Raw genomic sequence first — 17,958 nt, forward strand, 5'->3', positions numbered from 1 at the left:
AGCAACCATCGTTCTGCTCGTGATAAGCTAGCCACTGAATCATTCACTAGTCTCGCTTGTTTGGGGCCGAGTCTTATTCCGGTCAAAGAAAGAGAAGGAGTGTCTGGCAAGGTTTCCAATCAAAGATTTGTGAACTCGTGTCTGGCAAAACTCACTTGGTGTTAAAATATACACTGTTATACGCACCTTATAACTTTATCTACGCTTAACGAGTGTCGTTTGGTCCATAACTTTCATAACAACTGCTCCACAGAATGTCACTGATAACACGTAACGCGGAAGACTCGAAGTATGATTGCACAATTAATGTCACAAAATCTACCTATTGTAAGCGGTCCCTTCGGGATTTTTTCGTCATCCTAACCATTTTGTACTTGCGGGCGTAAACAATAGAAACGTCATCATTAGCTACCGGTTCCTCGCGGCCCCCGTTCTAGCAAAACGAGATTTTTTCTATATTGACTGTATGACTGTATATTTCAACTGTAAGTACTTTCCTTAATATACGGGCGAGTTACTAGGATGCCTCCTAGGGATTTCGCCTTCTGGGCGAAATCCCTGCGGGGGCAATAAAAAGTGTTCCGTTCTTTAACCAGTCATCCCAAACTCATGTACTCGATGAGGACATGTTAGTTGACCTCTTTGTGTTTTGTGGTATTCTTGCTTCATTCCTCGACCGAATTTCCCTGTCAGTTCCAGTACAGTGATCCCTCGCCCGGAATCTTCTTTATCTGTAAACATGTAGGTCGGTCGAAAGATCCTCGGTGCGAAATTGAAATTGTCCACTGCTTGCTCGTTGTCTGCACCCGCAAATGAAGATTCAAAATTGTTTCCCGAAAGCTCAATAGCCCCTTTTACAGTTAGCGGGTGCAAACGAAGCTGGAGTTGATCTTGTTTTAATACAACCCTTCCTGCTTTATTACGTAAGTCAAGAGGTTTGTATCAAAACAAGGTCAACCTGAGCCTCACATTCACTCAAAGGCTAGGATACTACGCCCACAACTGTAAAATAGTCTATTGCAGTACTTTAGTTTGAACAGGAGCCGGCTAAGTAATCGAATCGGCAGAAATTATTGCATCATTACTTAGATTAGAGCGCAAACAAAAAAATTCTTCAAATTCATTTCGAATTGGTATATTTTTCTTTCTTTCTTATTCATTTGGAATTGAAATGATCAAGACGTTCATACAATCCCGTAGTTCCCTCAAAAACCATACCCGATTCCAGACCAAAATGGGCAAAGTGTATGCCCGTTTTCAGACCAAAACGGCGCAAACACCCTACCCGATGGGGCGGCACATACTTATATAGCTTATATAAGGGAGTACCCCCACCCCGGGTTCTGGAATAACGAGCTCCTCTGAGCCCTGAAGTTTAAAGAGAAAAACTTGGTCATTCAATACAGCGGAAATTCTTGTCTTTTGCCGTAGGTGGAGCTTCTTAATTACTCTTGTTGTTATTTATAGGCTTTGATAGTTTGTGCTAGAGTCTCCGTCAAAATTGTTGGGACACTTTGCTATCTTCTTCCCTCCCAATGTTGGTGTGCAAAATGTGGTGAGCTAACTGCGATAAACAACATTGGGAGGACGAGGGGACGGGCCAGAAGTGAAAAAAAAAAGTGTTGGGTGGAAGTGTCCCAACTATTTTTGTCTGAAACCGTGTTGGAGAAGGAATTTAAGGAATTTGAAGAGTTGTTGACAGATACCGAGCTGAAGTTGTAATTCGGTCGCAGACGCCTCTGTAGTGTGTTGCAGGGATGTCTGTAGTGATTTTGCGATCAAAGTTTCTACAGCAGTGAACAGAGTTACTTTCATGGATCGGCTTTGATGTAAAGACAAACGTAACACTGAGAATTCCCAGTTGTCGAAAATATTTACTAGTCATGGATATTAATTTGGAAAAAATAGCATAACGTCAAGTGAATGTTGTGGCGCGGATTTTTGTCCGGTTCGTAGGATAGGTTTGTCTTGAAATTTCAAGGTGTTGCAGTGAATCAATGTTAATGAAAGTTTCAGACATTATTATATACATTATGAAGATTATGTGAAGAGATTTTAAAACAATTCTTGAGTCGTTTCAGAGATATATTGTATATAAAAAAGAGCTAAAAGTCCAAATTTTGAATGAAGTCGCACTTAGACAGGTGGTGAGAAAAAGGGGTTAGTTTTTAAGATCGCAAGAACGAAAATACACCAAAATTTCCTAGCATCGAAATATGATATTGAGCAGCACTCTGATCCTACTGAAGAATAATTTGAGTCCTTTATAACATTTTAATTAAATAATCTATGACGGCTATTGAAAATTGAAGGTTTGAAATATATTTTCGTTTAGTCGAATTCAAACATACAGAATTTTTTACTCCTTACAGAGATTATTTGCTAATTAAAACACCAAACTTTAAGTTCCTAGTGTTGGATTTTCAGTAGCTGGTCTAGATCGCGCAAAATTAGGCGTTTATCAATTTCAAAGTTTTTTGTGTATTGTTGTCATAGTAATATCGATTTTACTAAAACCTACATTTTGACAAATTTCAATCTATAGTCAATCATCGGTGAAAATTTTAAAGCGATCAGACAAGGACAAATATTGGTATGGCCTCTGAAAAATAATTATTGACAAGATTTTGAAAATGTAAGAGCGCTGCTTGTAGCATATATATTATGTACCTTTTGCGAGCACAATCTATCAAAGCATAGTTGTTTATGTTTTCGCTGTTGTTGTTGTTTTTTTTTCGTTAAATCATAAGTTACAGTCTCACTCAATCACGATTCGTATGACATACGACTCACGTAAAATGGATTAATTTATAGATACAACAGAGGAACAGTTCCAACACACATTTTATTTCTTTTTTCCTCTGAGAGCTACTTTATGCCCTGAAATTACATATTAGACTTTTGAAATCCAGAAAATCGCTGTTTAATCAACGATAATAATAACAATAATCGATTATGACATCTCTGTCCACTTTCGAGCGTGGTATGAACCCATCCTTAGAATTTGCATTTCTTGTATCTTCACAATCCCACCGGAACCACTCACTTCTAACCTTCATTCCTCGCACATACTGGCACAAGTGGGTGTTAGATTTCAGCAAGACGAATGGGGAGTCAGCGGGAAGAATTATGGGATTTGTGGCGAACCCATCTGCTCGACAGCAGTAGTAGATAACGGTGTCTTTACCATAAGTGCCTTCTGGAATCTGACCACCATATCTGTTGCCGTTGTCATCATCCTCGTCATCCCATTTTATCTGTCCTTCTTTAAAACCTGTGTGTGATTGATAGATTATACATCAAAGGGATTTCTTCAGTACCACCAGAGGGTCATTGAGATCCATACGGATTTATCTTAGCTTGGCCGTTTCATCTCTTACTGAAGTCGCCCGTTTTAAGACGCTTTGTTTTAATCATGGTATTGTAATCATTATCGTCATCATCATTATTATTTGCCAAATTGAATCTCATAACTAGGTGGATTATGTGCCGATGAATATACTGTGAGTCCAGGAGAGTGACGTTTCGAAAACCAGTGCAGTAATCATCTCCAGAGTCAACGTGACTTGTCTTTCGTCAATTGATGGTATGAAAATCTGTTTATTTACCTGATTGGTCAATTAAGTCATGACTTAAGGTGACTCGACCCAGTTTTTTTGGGGGGGGTACCATCCTAATTTGAAGCTCTCTGGTATCTCTACCTTTACTTTTATCGTAAGTCTAACACATAGAATGGATAACATATAGATCAATCTACAATATAACATAAAATTTTTGGCGATCGGAGTAAATGTCACGTGGTTATAATGCCACGCCCCTTTGAGGTCTGAGTCGAAAATCTGCTGTTGCCGGCATTTTTTCGTGAAAATCTCTCGGCTACACATAGTGCGCATTAGTGCCTTGCGCTGAACAGAGTTTCACCAAAATCGCAAAGACCCAATTCGAGAAATTCAGCGCGCATTTACAAGGCCCTAAAGCTTTTTGCTGACTTGCAAGGACCCATCTGTTATAACGATGCCCAAAATAAAGGGATGAATCTCATAGTTTATTAGATATAATCCGTGTAAAGTTTGCTTATCATTTTCGCATAAATTATGACCTAAATTTGGAAACCGCTGAATTTCTCGAATTTACAGTTTTTCATCTTGACACACTTGGCGTCCTACTTGCCTTATACAAACGACCGGTTTCAATAGACCGGCGAAATTTCTCATTTTATCAAAGCCCTGAGGTTACGACAACTTCGAGTTAAACTGATTTCACGGGTTGTCAAAGAGTCCAGCGATTCCTTTTTCCCAGGTGAGCGCCGACTCATTTCGCTTCAATATTCAGGAATGCTCTCGATCTTTTTACGCTTTCATTGCCTTTCGCCCGACATGTTTTGCACGGCGTTTAGTCATGCGAAACCTCCACGAACACCTCGCGCGAGGTAACTTTATCCCGATTCTAAAAATAACTGGAGACGAGTTACCTATGGAATAGGGTGTATATGGGGGATGCCCTCTCTGTCCCCTTTATGGTCTCTTGCTTAAACTGACGATCAAAGACAAATAACTAGAAACAAACAACCATGTTAACCCCCACGACGGGCTGTCTAAACAGTCTAGCTCACCGCCTAAATTATATATTAAAATTGGCTTGAACAAACCAAAAAACAAACAAACAAATAAATAACACAAACCTTCGGGACATTCCCCTTTCTTGTTAATACTCTATTGACCTCTTGGCCAGGGAAGATTGTAAACAGAAGCGGTGTCTTTTGTTTTCATACAGAAATTTTGGAACATATTATTTCTGTAGTATGGACCAGCCAAATCAAATGGAGATGACCACTTGTTGTTTGCACGAGTATCTTCAGTGTCGTGTTTGCGATATCCCGAGTGCCACGGGAAGTTTGATCCCTTGGGGCATCCTGACTTAGGCTTGGGAAGACCGTATGTCCCCTTAGGCCAGGTTAAAGGAATCCGCACTTCGGGATCTAATTATAATAAGATACCGTCAAGCACTGAATAGATACTTTTTGTTTCTAGTTCTGAGTCGTGCTCAACATGTCCTTTGGGGCTAACGAATTCACTCGTGATCTTTGTTGACCTTCCTGAAAAATCTACCCATTGTTCGTCATTGCTCGACAGGCCGGGGAACCCCAGGTAGATCAAGTAAAACACTTAGGTGAGCTAACCGTCCTCTCCCAATTCAAATTGATCAGGTTAACATGATAGATGAGGGGGCCGTATGAGAGATTATATGAACGGGAGGATTACCCCACCACCTGGGTGACCCCACCTTCATGTAAACAGGCCTCAGATCAACAATGTGTACGCATTTCTTTAGCATTACTGCATAAAGATTGCCTTTGAATTATTACTTAAAAGTTTACCAGGTTTTCTGACAAAAGTAACGTTCTTAATTTTATAACATTTCCATCGATGCTATCTATTTTTTACTTCCTCTATAACAGACTCGTACCTATAGGTTTTATGGTTTTCTTAAGGCGAGGATATTCATTTAATGCCCTTATGACCGCCGCCTTGCGCGCTTTGAGTAGAGAATTAGAATGAACGCATCGTGCGGACCACTGTTGATCCAAGACGGAGTAAAAAGCAGGATCAAAAGCTTTAGTAATTGGCACCAGTTTAATTCCAATGGGCTCAGGCAGGTTTGGTCCTCCAGACTTGAATACCACCTTATGCTCCCCAAATTTGGTGTTCTATGACATTGACTCTTTGAACGCGTTAAAATCGACTTTTAAGGAGGCACTGAATCCCACGTAACTTCCAGACATAGATACCGAATTTTGCGACTAAAAACAGAAATGAAATGTATTAGGTTCGTAATAAATCTTATTCCCGAAGGATCATGTGGTGCACACAAAAACCTAAAAGTTTCATGAAATATAATCTGCGTTTATCTAAAGTGACTTTCAGTTGAGGTTCTCAACATGGTGTAATCCAGCATTTGAAAACGTTATATAATGTCTGTAAAGAATGCTCCGAAAAGAAGAGATATTGAGCATGATGAACATCGTCAATGATTTGTAGACATAAAACAGCAAAGTTTGGGAAAGGTCTTAGAGAACAAAAAATTCTAATTAAAAGCTGTATAGCCGGGTCCGATGGCGACCACTTATCAACTATTAAATGTAACTTCGGAAGAAAAAAACAAAAAGTCAAAAACATGCAAGAAAAAAAATGAAACAACTAACGGACTGTGCAATAATTATCCGGAGGGGGGGCGGGGGGGGGGGGGATTGGGAAATGGGTGAAATATGCCCCAAAACTAAGTCATACCCCCCTCTCATTAAGCAAAAATTAATTTCAACCCCCGCCCCTCACATAATGATAATATTAAGGCTAACTCTCCCCTCCCCCGCCGTTGGAAAAAGGTATCCTCCCATTGATTCCCTCATACCTAGTTTACTTTTTGGATTTCTTCCTCCGGTACAAACATCACTTCAAATGACCCTTCGACGTATGTCAAAGAGTCATTTGAAGCGTCATCAGAATCACTGAAACTCTGAGCTTGTGTCGTCTTCGCATGAATTGGGAGATTCTTCATCTTCTACAGTATCTCTAGCACTAAGGTTCCCGCGTGCGTGGGTGAGAAGCTCAACTTAATTTGAAGCTCACAGCAATTTAATCATACTGTGTTTTATTTAACGTACTTTAAATTTGTATTGCTATTAAAATTTCAACAGTTGGGTTTTTCATTCTGCTAAATTATGATGTCTTGTGTGCTAACATTGGCATCTTTCTTTTCCTTTGAATAACATTATAGTGCTACTTTTGCAACTTTTAATTAAAGTTTCCTGTTTTATTGAATCCTAGTGCAAATAAAGTAGCACTATTTTAACATATATAACAGAGGCATTCCTTTCCTACGTATGACAGATAGGAAAACAACAGTTCATAGATCAGAACACCTTGGAGTTGATAAATTTGATAGTTTCATTCCAATGTTAGTATTTATATTTGAACTCTAATAACTCTTCCACTACTTTTCCAGTTTGCAAAAAGGAATGAAAAAGTAATGCCCCCCTTCCTGTATGTATTAAATTTTACATCCAACCCCCCTCTCTCTTGTTGCCATTTTCTCCTATGCCCCCCCCCTCTAGTTTTCCAACCCCCCCTCCCCCTCCAGGTAATTATTGCACAGTCCCTAAATTCAATGAGTACTGACGTCAGTTACGGAAGTAACTCATTTTATTTCTTACTTGAACTTAGCGAAAAAGCGGCACTAAGCAAACCAAAGCCGTAGTTGTAGTTACCTACAGAGAAATTTAACAGAATAATTATTATATTAGTTTAAAACTTCAAAGCTTAGGCAATTACTATGAGTGAAAATCACTTATAAAAGTAGTCACAACAAATGCTGTAAAAGCGATATTTCCTTAAGAGAATTTTAAGCGCAGCATCGATATCTACTTACCTACAAGTATAAACGGTTTTACATGCGGCAGCATAGTCGTTTCTTATCATAGAATCAGTGTGTGATATCAATTACTATAGTTGAAATCTTAGCACTCCCTTTTTCCGCTTACCGCTAACTTTGACATCGGCGTTTAGTTTTTCTTGATAACTCTTAGCACCGAAAAATACTTCTTTCTTGTTGGTTGTGACACAGGATGAACGTGGCGCAAAGGTCACCTGATCTGGCTCACTGATTCTGTTGTCTAAAGACTTCTTGTTAGTGTTCCAGGTTAGCTTAAAGATCTTTCTAGTGATAAGAAGTCCTTGATCGACACCCCCATTTGTCACATCTCCTCCTTCAGGGTTCCCTTTCAGCAGATTATAACCAACACCAACAAAATGGAGTCCCCTTGGAACATCACCGCTTCCTTTAACAACCACAGTCATACCAATGATGATGAGAATGATAGACAACTGCATGGTAACTCTGTGGCTTTTATAGCAGATACAATAGGTAGATTCTTCCCTAAATACAAAAAATAGGTATTTTTATTGCATTCGTAAAAAAGAATAGGAATATGATTAAATCGTTAACCAACTTAGAGAATAAGAAAGGTCCACACTATGTGAAACAGAAAAATTCCCTTTTTTGGTTTTTGTTTTGTTTAATTTGTTTTGTTTTTGTTTTTTGAAAACTGGGGTATATAAGCGTATTCTTTTTACCGCAAATCCGTTAAAAAGGTTTGGCCCGTCCCGTTATATTGAACAAAAATCTTGTTATAAATTAGACATGTCTTGAAGTTGCAATAAAAACTCCATTGTTTTATAATGACTGTTGCCAAATTTTTCATTTCTTTTGTAATTGTCCATTTGTTATGCATGGTTAACGTTATTTTACGACTAAAAATCAAATTTTTATTTTTTACGTCTAGCGGCTAAACTTTTGGCCGTCTTACGGATAAACCTTTGGGTGCCACTCAGTTTTAAAACCCCTCATGATCGAAATCCGTTACATTAAATATATAAAAAAAGGAAAGAAAAAAGGAAAAGAGAAAAGAGATTTGAAATATGAAACTTTTCCACTGAAGTGCTAGAGACGTCCAAAGCGGCAGGGAGCAAGGAGAAACGGCTGTATTCGCAGGCTAGGAGGTAGCCTTCATAATTAAACTTTCGTCGTTTTGAAGAAAAAAAGATATGCACGCATAGAAAGCCCAAAGCCGCCCCATGAGAACGCAGTGTTGGTAATTTTCATAATTAAGAGTTCTCGGAATTTGCCTATTCTTAATTGGCTAAATCTTTTTAAAAGCTTACCGAAACTTTGAAATCGCAGTTTCAAGATACCTTCACCTCTAGATGGTCTTCTATAGAATGAGTTTTAACTATGACAAGACCCCGTTTTACTTAGAAATTTTTGCGGGTGGTAGCTTTGTAGATTAAATTTCATGGGAGCAACACCGCTGCCAGTCTTGCCATCGCTACTTATTTACCATATTCTTTGCAAAAATTCAGAGTCTGACAGGATAGCCTTGTACAGTAATATCTATTTATAAATGCGCCCCGATCCGATAGAATGAGCGTAGAAAGCATAGCTATTTTACTATTTTGGAACAGTTCTGGTCTCCAAATCACGCTACCACCCTCATATCTATTCACGCACATCATTGTCTTCCTCTTTTGTTGAAGTGCACTAATTACTGATTATATTCTTTACGTCATGTATAAGTTTTCTCTACCATGACTGTGACTCCCTGCTTTAAATTCTTGATTTAATTTTTCTCCTCCTTTGTAATGCACTGACTAAATTTATTAATCATGTTTACATTTCGCTATCTAATGGCCATGACCATTCTTTCTCCTCTTAGACTGCACTAATTACTGAATGTATTATTCATCTGGAGCCCTTACCATTTGTTAGGAAATTTCGGTAAAAAATTTTTTGACAAATGGTACTGGCATGGACTTGAAAACGTTAAGCTAAAAGAAGAATCGGTTAGAGTTGTACCATTTGCAAAACACCAGATAACGAGTCCTGAGTTAAAACAAATCACCTTCCCCCTCAAGAGGAGGCCTGGCAGTGGTTAACCAAACAAATAGTACAAAAACTTTCGGTCGCTTCGATAAAAATGGGAAAAGGGTTGTACCTCGAAAGGTATTACTTTTTGTTGAGGAAGATTTCCACCGGGATGAACCGTTCCATTTGAGTTCTCCCCGGAATTCCCGGGTTTTCCATACAAAAGGTAAAGCGCGCTGTTGGTCGAAGATCCTCATAAAATTGGTAGCATGCAAATAAATCGGATTCATTTGCTTTATGGCAAAACAAAAATTTTACAAAGCACTGAGCATGCAACCCAGAGTGAAGGGCAAGGATAGACCTGATTTAGCCAACTATGCTGAACCACGTGTTCACTAACACAGGGATCAGTCAAGGAAAAATTTGTGTTGAATAACGGGATAAAAAATATGTTAAAAAAAAACCTATTGAGGACCCTCGATTATGCAACAGCAATTCCACAAGCTTATTGTTCTAGGAGAACATCGTGAAAACAATTTTAAAGTGCACAAAACACAACATAACAAAAGAAGTGATTTTCTACAAAATGACAAGAGTTCTCCCTTCATAGCAGTTGAGGCGGTCTAAGAGTCTTATATACTGTTCTACAGTACACCACAGTAATTTATTCAAAAACTTCAAGGATGTGGTGAAATCCCCTGAAAGCAGGGAGCAAATTGGCCATGAGAGAAACAACTGAATGGGATGACATTCGTCAAATAAATACTGTATCGACGGCAAACTGAAAGTCACCAGATTAACGTAAATTTACGCCTTAGTTTGGTACTAAGATCTTTCTGGCTGTTCAAGTCACATTGTTTCAAAACTAGTCCACGTTTTGACCACAGACAAATCTTCACCTGATATTTTTTTGTAAAGGAGAATTTCCTATCTCCAAGAAGAAAGGGGAACGGAAAGAAATGCGATCTTGAAAGCGCGGTTGCCGAAACGAGTTTTCCGCGAAAATTCCTCGAATTTTGAACTCGTCTAATGATGGACTGTCTGAAATTTTCGCCGCCATGGACATGGCCATGGCATCTTGAGTTGAGCTTGATCTTCTTCCGTGCCATAGTTACGGTGGAACCTCGATAAGGGCCAAGGGACTGAAAATATGTTCGCTGCAATAAGGTTTCGTTAAACGTATCGAGTTTGTTTTCCATATATTTGTGTCGCCCAGTTCTTCGAATCCTGACCCTATTTCAGACCAAAAAATGTTATTATAAACACCAGTTTTCAGACCAGACCTCTAAAATCCATACCCGTTTTCTGACCTGGCCTTTAGGCAGAAATTATGTCATCATTACTTAGATTAGGGCGCAAACAAAAAATTCTTCAAACCCATTTCGAATTCGCATATTCGCTTTTTCTTTCTTTACTCATGATCATTTGGAATTGAAACGATAAATATGTTCATACACTCCCGTAGTTCCCTCATATACCATACCAGATTCCAGATCAAAATGGGCAAGATGTATTCCTGTTTTCAGACGAAAATGGCGCTGAAAACCTACCAGATCACTGGGCGGCACATACCTATATAGCTTATATAAGGAATTGCCCTCCTCCACCCGGGCAAGACACTCCTATTAATGTCTCAAATTTTCGCTCCCATCGACATGGCCAGAGTTTCTTGATTTCATGTTTCTACTTCTTTGAAGTGCACTTAACGTATTATTAGTGTCTAAATTTTCATAGCCGCCAGACATTGCGATTTTAAAAAGTGTCTTGATTTGATCTTGATCATCTTCCTCTGAAGTGCGCTAATTGCTTAATGTATTATTAATGTCAAGAATTTACGCTGCTATGATCATATATGATCATGGTTTCTTGACTCGAACTGCCTTCTCCCTTAAAGTGCACTAATTCTAGATGTATCATTCAAGATTTCAAGTCCGTAATCAAGATCAGTAATCTTCAAATTAGAGAAACTTCATGTTTTCATCAATTGGTCCCTGAAATAAATATAATCCTGCAGAACTTGATAGAGCTCTTTTCCTTTAGTGATTCGTCAGGCAGCGGCGATATCTGTTCTCCGGGCTTTTCATAACGGAATCGCGATAGGACGGGTCAATACTAGGCTTTCCAGTGGGAACGGCCTGCGTGGCAAGCGGTTTGTTTCGTGAACTTCGTGAATTGAGAGATACTGCGGCGTAAGCGTAAGTACAGTGAAACCCCGGCTTGCGGCCACCTCTGTAATATGGTCACCATGTTATTACGGCCACTTTTTTTGGCCGCCTGGCAAAAACTGCTATACATTTTCTTGTCAAGAAAACCCCTCGTTAACACGGCCAAATTTTTGTTTGGCCCATTGGTGACCGGGTTTCCACTTTAGTCCAAGAGTTAAACCGAGGGGGAGGGGCGAGGGGAAGAAGCGGGGCAGCGCAAGAAAATGCGACCCTGGGAGCGTAGTTGCCGAAAAGTTTATTCCGCTATAATTTCTCGGTCGAATTTTGAACTGAGCCATTATGTTACGAAAATATTCAATGCTGTATGTTGAATAAGTTGAGAGTGTTTGCCACTTGTTTCTCTGTAAAGTAGTTCAGGTAAATATATCCTCTTTCTTAGTAAATTAGCCTGTAACACTATGCTTCTCTACCACGGTATGTGTATCAGGCGCAGGGTTTGTATGAGACAAAAAAAGCTGGCTTATTGCATAAAACCTCAAATGCAATGAGCCCTCTCTTCTCCTTAGAGTCCAGACCTATCTGTGTCAGAGGGAGAGGGGAGAAAAAACCGCGCAGTCAAAAGTGTTTGTGAAGAAACGAGCGGATCCCAAATTGAAAGCTGATTATGGGGTTCCCAAGACCTTGTTTGGGATCCGGGATTTAAGAGCGGGACTCGGGATATCAAAGCAAAATTGGAGTGACTTTCGGGTTATCTATATTATGCAATGGATGCGGAATCGGCCGAAAATCACCATCGGAATACTGAAGGGATTGAGAGAAAATTTGCGTCAGGACGATAGGATTTATTTAAAGAACCTTATTAGGGACAATCATGTATTATCGATGCATTAGCAACCCAGAAAGCAATTCCACAATTTTATTGTTCTTATGTAGAACATCGTGAAAACAAAAGTGCGCAGAGGCAACCTAACAAAATAAGTGGTTTTCTACAAAATGACAAGAGTGCTTTCTTCGCAGCACTTGAGGTGGTAGGGGTCTTACATACTGTAAGTTCTACAGTACACCACAGTTGTTTCAAGAGCAACAAAGTCGTGTCGAGGTCTCCTGAAGAAAACTGGCCCCTGACAAATCATTATACTGATCAGAAAGTGACCAGATTAACTCAAATTTACGCCTACATTTGGTAGTCATTTCTTGGCTGTTCGTGACACATTGGTCCAAAAATAGGCTACGTTTCACGCCCACATTGAGAGATCTTTACCGGAAATTTTATGTAAGGGAGTTTTTCATATCTCAGGATGAACCAGCTTTGAGATTTTGTCGCAGCACTTGAGGTGGTCCGAAAGTATACGGTTCTACAGTACATTACAGCTGAATAAAGTAACAAGGATGCGGCAAAATCCCCTGATCTTGTCTTGGAGAAATCTGGCCCTGATAGAGGGAATGATTGTATGGCGTCAAACAAATACAAATACTCACTTGTATCGAGCCTCAGAAAGTCACCAGATTAACGCAAATCTACACCATTTGGTAGTCATTTCTCGGCTGTTCATGTCACATTGTTCCAAAAGATAGACTACGTTTGACCACAAACAGAGATCTTCACCCGATATATCGATGCTTTTTGTAAAGGACTGAGTTTTTCATATCTCAGGATGAACTTTGAGATTTCGTAACACCTTTTCCCGCCAAACTACCAACAAAGTAGCTTAACTGTACTTCTGTCCGCAATTAGTTTATTGCGGTTTTTGAAGAGCCAACTCTTAAACTGAATAGGAAAAAGGAAATCAAGAAAAAACCATTAAGGTTCGAAAATTTTTGCAGGTGGTAGCTTTACCGGGATTAAATTTCATTGTGGCAAACCATTGTCATTGCCATCAGTTTTTGTAAATAAAGTTTTTTATTATATTTTCATAGTTTGTTAGTAGTTTAAAAACTGACAAGCGTGATAAATAATGACGATATTTTTTATACACGGCTAAAAGAAAATTTAATTTGCTTGCGAGACATTCGAAGTCTCGAAGCCATTAGTTTTGAAGGTTTGGTGGCTTCCACAACAAAGAGCCTTTACCTTTCATTTTCCCTCATGAGCAGCAGCTATTGTCTCATCGCAGCTCCTTTTAAGTCTGAATGTATTATTCATGTCTAATTTTTCGCCACAGTAAAAATGCAGGTTCACATCACGATATTTGAGTTACTGAGCAGCCGGGAGGTCAGGCAGGATGGATAAACAAAGTTTGTTTCGTGGCCAAAAGAAGATTTCACTTGCGGGACTAAAGCCGACATTATCGCTAGCGGGCACGGTTTTCCCGTGACCAATCATTTAGTGCTAGATTGATCTTGCCTGCTCGTGGGGCCAATCACACACGAGAAAGCTTGTTTACTGGGAAAAATTCCTTTTTCTCAATGATCTCAAAGACGAGTAACTGCACTTTCCATTACAATTTTTCTGTCCCGAACTGAAATATAGCCTGTTCCAAACGTTCAGATCGGAGTGGAGTTATAGGCGCTAAGTCAGAGAGCAAGGCCTACTCCACACCCTCGCTGTTTTTCCTTGTCACATCTTTTTACGCCTTCTCTAAAATCTAAACGCCTGGAACAGGCTAAATAAAATACAGTACGTCGCAGTTGTTCATACAAACGGTGGATAGCGCTATCCACCAGCTAAATCTCTTTCTACTAGCTAGTTCAATTGGCTTCCTTAATACTTATCCACTGGAACTTTAGAGTCGTTTATCTTCAAATAATCCTGCACCAGTAAAACATTTCTGGTCTTCTCTCGATCTACTAAGTGGTAATGAATAATGTATGTATGTTGCCAGACATGGACATCACGAACTTCGATGTTTTCACGAAAAAATGTAAATAATTTGTAATTATGAGCACTTATGAGTTCTTAAGAAAACTGTGTCCGTGCGTTCCCGATGGAATTGGAATTTGAAAGTGTTGGTTTTTGAGGAGAGGGGAAAACTGGAGTATCAGGAGAAAAACCTCTCGGAGAAAGGGAGAGAACCAACCACAAACTCAACCCACATGTGGGGTGGACGTCAAGACCGGATTTAAATCGGAGCCACATTAGCCACGGGAGGCGAGCACTTTCACCCAGGGCGGATAAAGGTTGGGCGGTGAAACGAGCGCTCCGCTCTTCATTTAATGTGTGATGCGGAGTAGGACTGGCACGAGCGCTCTTTCCGCGCTTCCGGTGCGCTTGAAGGCCGGTGAAATTTTCCTTTTTGCAAACCGGAAATCCTATTTTCTTTCTGTAATTTCAGGCTACAGTGTTAAATAGATAAATTCGTTTCATAGCAATATCAATAAACAGTTTCATATGTTTGTGTCTGTACGTCTATAAGTCAAACTTGTTGGTCGCATAATGCCAAAATTTGAGTTTAATTTGAAAGTGTTGAATACCTCCTCCTTCCATTAAATATCACCTAATCGTCTTTCGCCGTTTCGTTTACAAAAGCTTAACACTTCTTAACCTCAATTTTTACATATGTTAAAGGGGGATAAATTTTATATAACATAACAAAAAATTAGATTGATATATATTGATATAGTGGCGTTGTACTTCTTCAAACTTTGCACGGATGTGCAACGCGCCATGGCGATTCGCGTAATGCGTTGCAAATCCGGCAACCACATGTAAACAAAATTTATTGAGGTTAGTTGTAAGGTTTTTCCTCCGTTTTTCTCTCTAATAAAAAACAAGGTAAACAGTAGAAACTGAGGGGAAACTAATTTTGAAGTTTCGAAGAAACAAAAAGACGTATGAGATGTTTTTTTCAAAATTAAAAAGAAGGATGATGGTGATTGAAATTAGCATAATTTCACCTTGCACGAGCAGCACGCATTTATAAAATACACATCATCTAGTTATGAAACACGATCTGCTGTCTTTTAGTTTTGCCATGGATGACATGGATGAGATTTTCCTTCATGTTTAAGACAGTACTTAGTTGTTTTTGTTTTGGAATAACATCGACATTGGCGAGTAGCAGAACGAAAATATAATTCAGTGGTGGAGACATGGAAGTAATAAGAGAAACATTTTGAAAGAGATGTTTGTCTACTCCAACTCAACCTCCCGCAAAAAATAGCAACATTTGCCTCTCGGAGACAGCGTACCAGCACAAAGGAACGAGGAGGAAGTGCAAGAAAACAAATCAAGCCGCCATAATTCAGTGACAGCGGCAGTGTCCAATGTACAAACCACATCGCAAGTGGTGACCGAAGTCGAAAAGAAGCCACATTTCTAAGCAGAGTCCCAGTCCACTGCATCACACCTTTTTGCTCGGACGCGCTCGTTTCACCGCCCAACCTTTACCCGCCCTGCTTTCACCACTGCGCCACTACTATTACTCTCGGCCAAGCTTTCCAGCTGAAAAAAGGCTGTGACTTCATCAATTCAACTATCCCAGCTTAACCTCGAAAGCCACACAGAGTACCACAGAGGGTGCACTGACTCAGATAAATATTAGTATAGCTCATTTGACCTCTATCATAATCTGCCCGCTTTACAGAAAAACATGTACACCATTATTATTCAGTCTCCACGCCAATTAGAGTTTAGGTGGATTTCCACTGTCGCGTAATTTTTACGTGCGTGCGCAAGTAAATGTTACGCGCCTAAATAACATAGAGGCAATGTATGAATTAAAGGTCGCGCATAACGTAAACACCTCGCTCAACACTTACTTTTACACTCGACTTTTCATAGTTGCCGTTTATTTACGCACGTAAAAATTACGCGGCAGTGGAAGTCCACCCTTCGCTCAAAGTAATAAATAGGAGATAAAATTTAGTTAACCGAAGCGTACGATTGCGTGTATCTCCGTAGACTGTTTTATATCGCCAGTTTAGTTATATTTGATAACTGAATTTCCAAACCGGTCCCAAATACATGATTCTAAAAGACAAAAATTTGCTTAAAATTGCGCTTAACCCAGGTTGAAGTTAACCATTTTCTGGCTCTCTGGTTTTAAGCCCCAGTGCCCTTTGGAAACCCGCACACACAAGAAATTTTCCACGAACAGTATATCGGATAACTTGATGAACAGACGAACTGGTTAAACATTTCGGTTTCTGAACCACTTTGTGTAAAAATTGAATAGAAGTGTATCAGGCATGGGATGACTGGCGGTACGTATGATGTAAATTTAAGCGCGTTAATTAGATACTTTCACGAATATTAACCTTCAATTCCTCACTATTTATCACTTAAACTACTGCCCTGGCGATTTGGAGAAAACTACATATCTGACTGAACTAGGTCATAAACTCCCTTTTTTAAAACGAGGCTAAGTGCAAAACCTTTGCTGGTAAAATGAGTTTTATTTGCATGAGAATAAAAATTATTTTCATATCATGGTTTCCCACTTGAAAGTTGAGGCAATTAGTGAATAGCGCAATCTTCTTCAATCTGAAATACTGCAGATAAGCTCTCTCAGCGGGTGGTCCATTTTTTCTTGTGCAGGTGTGAAGAAGCGTTTTTTCGAGGGTGATGTTTTCCCAGACGTGTACATCTTCCTTTCCCATTTTAGAGAGTGAGGGATGGGGGAAGAAGAGGGGAAGACAGAGGAGTAGAGTGAGTTTTTGGAGGTGTACGCATGGGAAAAAAAGGTAGAACGCCGAAGGCGCTCTCAACTAGGGGTCTGGGGCAACATGCTGAGAATCTCAACATTAAGGGTCTCGCAGATGGCATTTCCTGCGTTTTCCGCAAGACATTTTCAGTAAATAAATACGAAGGAAAATGCAATAGTTATTTGTTTAGTTTACCCATTTCTAGTGTTATCTGTAAGGTACAGTGCTTGCCGCGAGAAAATAAGGGTAAAACGATGACGCCATTAGAAAGGCTAAAAGCAAAGGGCGAGACTTCTACCCTTCAGACAGGCAAGAAGACCAACAAAAGGGGAAAAAATTTTCAGTTATACTGAATTAATGATAAAAATTATTTGAGGAAATTAAAAAAAAATCCGATTTCAGCTGTACGCACGGGCGTGTGCCCATACGCACGCCACTCTCCTGGGACAGAAATGCGATTTTCAAAGCGCGATCGCGGAAACGCGTATTCCGCAAAAATTACTTGCATTGAGTCATGAGGCATCTTGCTACGAGAGATTCTAAGCTTTGAATTGAATAGTTTAAAGGGTGTAGTGTGCGTATCGCGCTCAGCTTTTGTGTGAGGAGACAACAATGCTGGAATATTTTATAAAACCTCAAACGCATCGAGCACTCTTCTCCTCCACATATAGCTCTTAGATGGCTCTTCATGACACGGGCGGGAGACTGGGGGTTCCGGAACTTCTAAGCAAAATGGGAGTGAGCTATGTACGGGATGCAGGATGAAAAAATCACCATGGGGATTAGTAGATTG

General features: G+C 39.6%; 1 pseudogene; it reads right to left on the reverse strand.

Moving 5' to 3' along the window:
- Positions 1 to 2,850: 2,850 nt before the first annotated feature.
- LOC140945151 (uncharacterized) lies at positions 2,851 to 7,932 on the reverse strand (annotated as a pseudogene).
- Positions 7,933 to 17,958: the final 10,026 nt, after the last annotated feature.

This window comes from Porites lutea, chromosome 8 (genome assembly GCF_958299795.1).
Source record: "Porites lutea chromosome 8, jaPorLute2.1, whole genome shotgun sequence".
Classification (NCBI taxonomy): Eukaryota; Metazoa; Cnidaria; class Anthozoa; order Scleractinia; family Poritidae; genus Porites; species Porites lutea.